This window comes from Bubalus kerabau, chromosome X (genome assembly GCF_029407905.1).
Source record: "Bubalus kerabau isolate K-KA32 ecotype Philippines breed swamp buffalo chromosome X, PCC_UOA_SB_1v2, whole genome shotgun sequence".
In the NCBI taxonomy this organism is placed as follows: domain Eukaryota; kingdom Metazoa; phylum Chordata; class Mammalia; order Artiodactyla; family Bovidae; genus Bubalus; species Bubalus kerabau.
Window position 1 is genome coordinate 25684512 of NC_073647.1, and position 5546 is coordinate 25690057.

Genomic DNA, 5546 nt, shown 5'->3' on the forward strand with positions numbered 1-5546 from the left:
GCAGTCTGGGGCTTAGCCTGGCTTGGTTCCTGGATGTCTTTCCACTTGTGAGTGGGCACTTGTTGGAGCTGACATCCACTCCTTTCTTTTCCTAGCCCTCTCTCTCACGGAAGCTTGACAAGCAGATATCACATACCCTGAAAAGCCCACATCTGCAGTGGAGCCTACTAGTGAGGCAGCTGTGAGTCCTTAGACATGTGTTAGTGCTGATGGCTTGGGGCCAAGTGAAATCCCAGGCTCCAATCATGTGGCTACCCTCTGTAAAATTTGGCTGTCTGAAAGAATGCAACAGGAAAATCAGAAACGCCTGCACACTTTTTCCTGTTGCTGTTGGTACTGAGCTGGAGTTCAATCCTACTCAAGTCCTAGTGATGTTAGGGAGATCCTTTAATATCATTTGGAAACCCAGACACCTGGTTTTGCCATTTGTAAGCTCTCATGACTCATCGCTGTACACCACTCACCTCTGAGAGGAGAGTGGCTTTCCCAGCTGGAGGTTGCCTTTATGTGGATTGTTGGTTGGCTGCATTTCCAGAAAGGAGTAAAAGGTTCATGGCTTAGGTGTTATCTTGGACATCAGGACAAAAAAAAGACAAAGTAACATGACATTGCTCTGTGAAAACTGGAGTGTAGTTATCTTGCTTCTGGGAAAATGTCATATCTTGGTCCTCCATGGATAAAGTGACGAGTCAGGGGTGTAGGAAATATGTCTGAGGCACTCTGCAAACCCGTGTTGCATAGGCTGAAAACTCGCTACGAATACATGCATTCCATTCTACTGCAGCTCCTTCATGAAAAGGAACAGCACCAAAAACCGTGGGGGTTAGAAACGGGGAGGTGCTTGGAACTGACACTATTGCATTATTTCCAGAGAACTGCAATGTGTTCTGCTTGAACAAAAGGAAGTTGGGTTGTGATAATATAATTCTGGATTCCATGGAATGTTGTGGCTCAGAGAGGCAAGAGATAAAAGACAGAGAAACAATATAGTGGTAAGTTTCAGGGGTTTTATTTTATATTAAAACATCATTTTGTCACAGATATAGACTGAATGTGAGTAAAAGAGGAGTATTATATTTCTGTGCATCGAAATGGAAACATGCTTACTAAGCTGTGCTTTGTATTATCTGAAAAATACTAAGTGCTCCTCATCATAGCATTTGTCCTAAAAGGCTTACAAAATTTTTCCAGAAAAGGTGCGCTGGCAATCAACAGCTGGTTACCCAGAGGGAAATAAATAGCCTTCTTGATGAAACTACCTGAGAAGCCTCTTTACTGGCAGAACATGTGTCCATACCCCATCTCTCTGTGTCCAAGCATCTTTCTTCAATTATGGACTAGGGTGTGTTGAGTTAGAGAGCCAGAGATCCATAGGCCAGACATAATTTATGCAGATTTCCCCAAGTTTATATAGTAGTTTGTTATTCAACACAAAAGCAGCCACCATAGCAACCTCATCATCACAAAATGCTTATGGTACCTCTGAGAGACACATCGTCGTCTCACAAAGATGTTGAAGTGTGTGAATCTTCCACAGTCTCAAAGTTCATCTTTGCCCTGGGTGAACGGGAGAGCTGCGTGCCTAAAGGGCTCCTTTCTGGTGTGATCTAAATGTCCCATTTAAGCACCGTGCGTGTTAAGTAACCTGGCTAGCAGGCGGATTTGCTCCTCTCTCGCAGTTTGTTTTTTCATGTTCATTTCCTTAATGATTTGAAAAATTGTTTTCAAAGGTTCCTCCGACAGGGCCCAGTGGCACTGTGCTTGGCCTGGCTTCTTTCGCTGCCAAAATGCAGACCCTCTGCAGTGTGACAGAACAAGGCTTTTGAGCTGCTAACTGGTGAGGGATACGGTAATGAGCTCCAGCTGTGGAGTGCAGGCTCCAAGGAATTGGAGGGGAGCCCAAACAGAGAGGCTCTGGTTGATTCTGGGAAGCCTGTCTTTTGGTGCCCTTATCTTCCCACTTTGGGGATCCAGAAATAGGGCCAAACTCCAGCTGGTGCCTCTGCCTCTGAAAATCCACTGGGACCTGCAAATCGTGTGCTGGACATGGCAGACTTGCAGCCGCAGGTTTTGGCTTTCACCTGTTTAAAGCCCATAGAGGAGTGCAGGTAACTCAGATTTCTGAAAAACAAATGACAATCCCTTATGTGTGGGGTCTTGCAGATTTGTAGGGTCTGCAGATGCTCCCACCATAGCCGGATTTCAAACTACCAACAGCTTAGCAACTGGTTCCCCAAACTGCTGGAAATGTAACAAATGGCTCCAGCACACTGTTGCTCCGGGTTATCTCACTTGCTATCCACATGATCCACATGATCTCACGGATAGGTTGGTGTCCTCAACCCCGTTTAACAGAAAAGGAAACAGGCTTAGAGGATTTAATGCAGAGATTCTCAAACTTTACTGTGCATATGAATCACCTGGGGATCTTGTTAAAGGGGGAACCTGTGATTCTGCATTTTTAACAAGCTCCCAAGTGACAAGTTTCCACAGTTAATTAAAGGTGTAGTCAACTTTCTGGAAAAGAAGGGGAGGAGGCTAAAAGATGGTCTGTCCCAACTGACAAGTCACACTGTGCCCCCTCTTCCAAGCCATACCCATTGATTCCTCAATCAGTTCCCCTCCTGGAATGTTCAGGGGTTCTACTAGGCCCTCCCAGGAACCACTGCAGGACACACCATAGTCCACTGTTTCAGGCAGAAGGGGAGCTGGTTTCCTCTCCAGGGCTCACAGGTTAGTAACAAGGCAGAACTGATTGACGGAGGGCTGCAGGAAGGCCTTTTGCAATACCCAGTGCTAAACATATAAAGCAACCCCGCTCGCTCCTTGAGTTGGGCCACAGTATGTGACTTTAGGACACTGCACTCCTAGGAATCTTCAAACCTCACATTTTTACTCCTCGGCATATTGGGCATATTGTGGAGGAGCCAAAAGTTAATGCCATTTTCTACTCACCTGACAGTTATAAACTTAGGGGCCCAAACCAGCAAACCAGAAAACAGTTACAAATGAGCTAATATAGGTCCTGCTTTCACTCAACTTTATCACCTAATAATGAAGATTTAGATAGACCCTGATGACTGAGTGGAGAAACTCAAGCAAGGGAGGCCCTGTGCCTATGATGGTGCTGGATTCCGAGGACAGATGACAGTGCTCCTGACCTCAGAGTCTGAAATCCAGTCAGGCAACGCACATTGATGGAACAGTTAGGGTACGACCCATTATATAGTGCATGCTAAGTCGCTTCAGTCGTTTCTCACTCTGTATGACCCCATGGACTGTAGCCCACTGGGCTCCTCTGTCCGTGGAATTTTCCAGGCAAGAATACTGGAGTGGGTTGCCACGCCCTCCTCTAGGGATCTTCCCGACCCAGGAATCAAACCCGCTTCTCTTATGTCTCCTGCAGTGGCAGGCGGATTCTTTACCACTAGCACCACCTGGGAAGCCCTATTACATAGTACCAAGCCCAATTGTGCCATAAGATTTAGATCATGTTTGTTGTACAGAATGCTGAAATGTGTATAGGCAGGGCTACCGTCTAGACTGCCAGAACACAATTTCCAAAGGAATGTTCTCCATCCCTGTTTTAAGACTTTTCATTCAATCGGGCAATCAAAAGATTCAAACGTATCCAAGCTATTTTCTAGTTAATGGAATGCACGAGCAAAGGATTCTTTTCTTTTCCTTTGGAGATTGTCTCACAATCAAAACCATCTTTCTAGTAAAATGATTTTATCCTGATACTCAGCTCCAATTCTTTTTTTATTTTATTCTCCTGAGTCTGGATAAAGCAAGTGATTCATGATGATCCATTTATTCACTGCCAAAATGTATGTTTGCTGTTACAGAGACATAACCTTAGCTGTGTCTCTCTCCTTTTCTTTATCACCTTACCAATTCTATTCTGTGTCTGGTAGAGGAATACCTTTGTGTTTATAGGGTAAGATAGTGCCAGGCACATATCTTGCCCTTCCTACCTGTGGAAATTCCCCTCATCTTCTCAGGCCCAATTTGAAATGCCATGTTCTCTGGGAACCCTTCCCCAATCCCCACAGTGACTTGGAAATTATTATATTTTCCTCTAGCCTGCAACCCTTGTGACCCTCTTCTCAATGGTAGGTTATATTTCACTCTGCTTTTCATTAGAGGTAATCATCTCAGTATCTTTCTCCCTTTCCTACCTCCAACCCACTAGGATGTCAGATTTTTAGGCTGTTAGGTCCATAATAATTATAATTATTGGTTATTTAGCACTCACTAAGTACCAGGCATTTTACAAGAGAGTATTTTAAAACTTCAAAATAACTCTCTTATCAGAGGCATTGTTATCCCATATCACTGCGGCTCAGTGAGGTCAGGCAACTGGTCTGGGGTCTGCCAGCAGTACTTTTAACCTGACTCAAAGCCCACATTCCTTCCATTCTACTCTCCAGCCATATGCTGTCTTTGAGGGCAGAGACTAAGGCTTCCAGCCAGAGTAAGTGTTCAGTGAGTTGTCGAATGAATATGGACATGAAGGAGTATGTGTAACTTGGCTCATGGTAGCAATAATGCTAGAAAAAGGGCCTGGCTCCAGGCTGGTGAACCTCCTCTTGTGGCCTCCCTGGTGCGTCACTCAGGTGTTCTTGCCCTCTATCCCTGTGTCCTGCGCTCTATCCCCAGTTCTCTGTTCCTTTCCCATCAGTCATCTAGATAAGTTTATAAATGAATACACTCTAATGCTATTCTGTTAATGGATACTAGTAAGATATCTAAAAATTCATTCATTCAATATTTTCATAAGAAAATTCAATGCATAGTGCCAGTCACATAGGAGGTCCTTATAAATAGCCATTGAATAAATGTGCTAGAGATAAAACAGACTGTTTGTGGCAATAAATGAAGGGGACACAGACATAGTTATTGTTGTTGTTTAGCTACTAAGTTGTGTCTGACTCTTTGCGACCCCATGGACTGTAGCCCTCCAGGCTCCTCTGTCCATGGGATTTTCCAGCAAGAATACTGAAGTGAGTTGCCATTTCCTTCTCCAGGGGATCTTCCCATCCCAGGGATCGAACCCAAGTCTCCTGCATTGGCAGCCGGATTCTTTACCTCTGAGCCATCAGGGAAGCCCACAGACATAGTTAGGTTAGAGCTCTTTTCTAGCAAACACATCTAGGTATCAAGGTCTGTGCTAACTTGGAGATACCAAGATAACTAAGACAGACATGGTCTCTGCCCTCTTGGGGCTTACTCTCTAGTAGGTGATGTATTTTCATCTTACACTAGGGTCTACTTGAATCAATATTCTAATCTAAAAGAGTAGGGTAGAAAAAGGTATTCTAGGGCAGGGGTAGGGATTCTTGCCATTGTAATTCATTATGAAGAAGATTCTAGGTTTGAAGTGTCCACAGGGGCTTCCCCTTCCTTTTCCTTTTACTTCAATTCTTCTCAACTGGAGAAAGAAGTGGAGACATACCTCCTTAGAGGGTTGTAGCATCATTTTCAGTGAGTGCTTTTATCATTAAACAATTGTATAACCACTAAATAAAAATATTCTCACCATA

General features: G+C 44.2%; 1 long non-coding RNA gene across 2 annotated transcripts; it reads right to left on the reverse strand.

Moving 5' to 3' along the window:
- Positions 1 to 1516: 1516 nt before the first annotated feature.
- LOC129638568 (uncharacterized) lies at positions 1517 to 3696 on the reverse strand. Of its 2 annotated transcripts, none has more exons than XR_008707914.1 (2): positions 2956 to 3696; positions 1517 to 2121 (listed from the first exon to the last, which is right to left on the reverse strand). It is a non-coding gene; the product is annotated as an uncharacterized LOC129638568 (long non-coding RNA). The 2 variants fall into 2 exon arrangements; XR_008707913.1 differs by lacking the exon at positions 2956 to 3696 and adding an exon at positions 2598 to 2949.
- Between the last annotated feature and the right edge of the window lie 1850 nt (positions 3697 to 5546).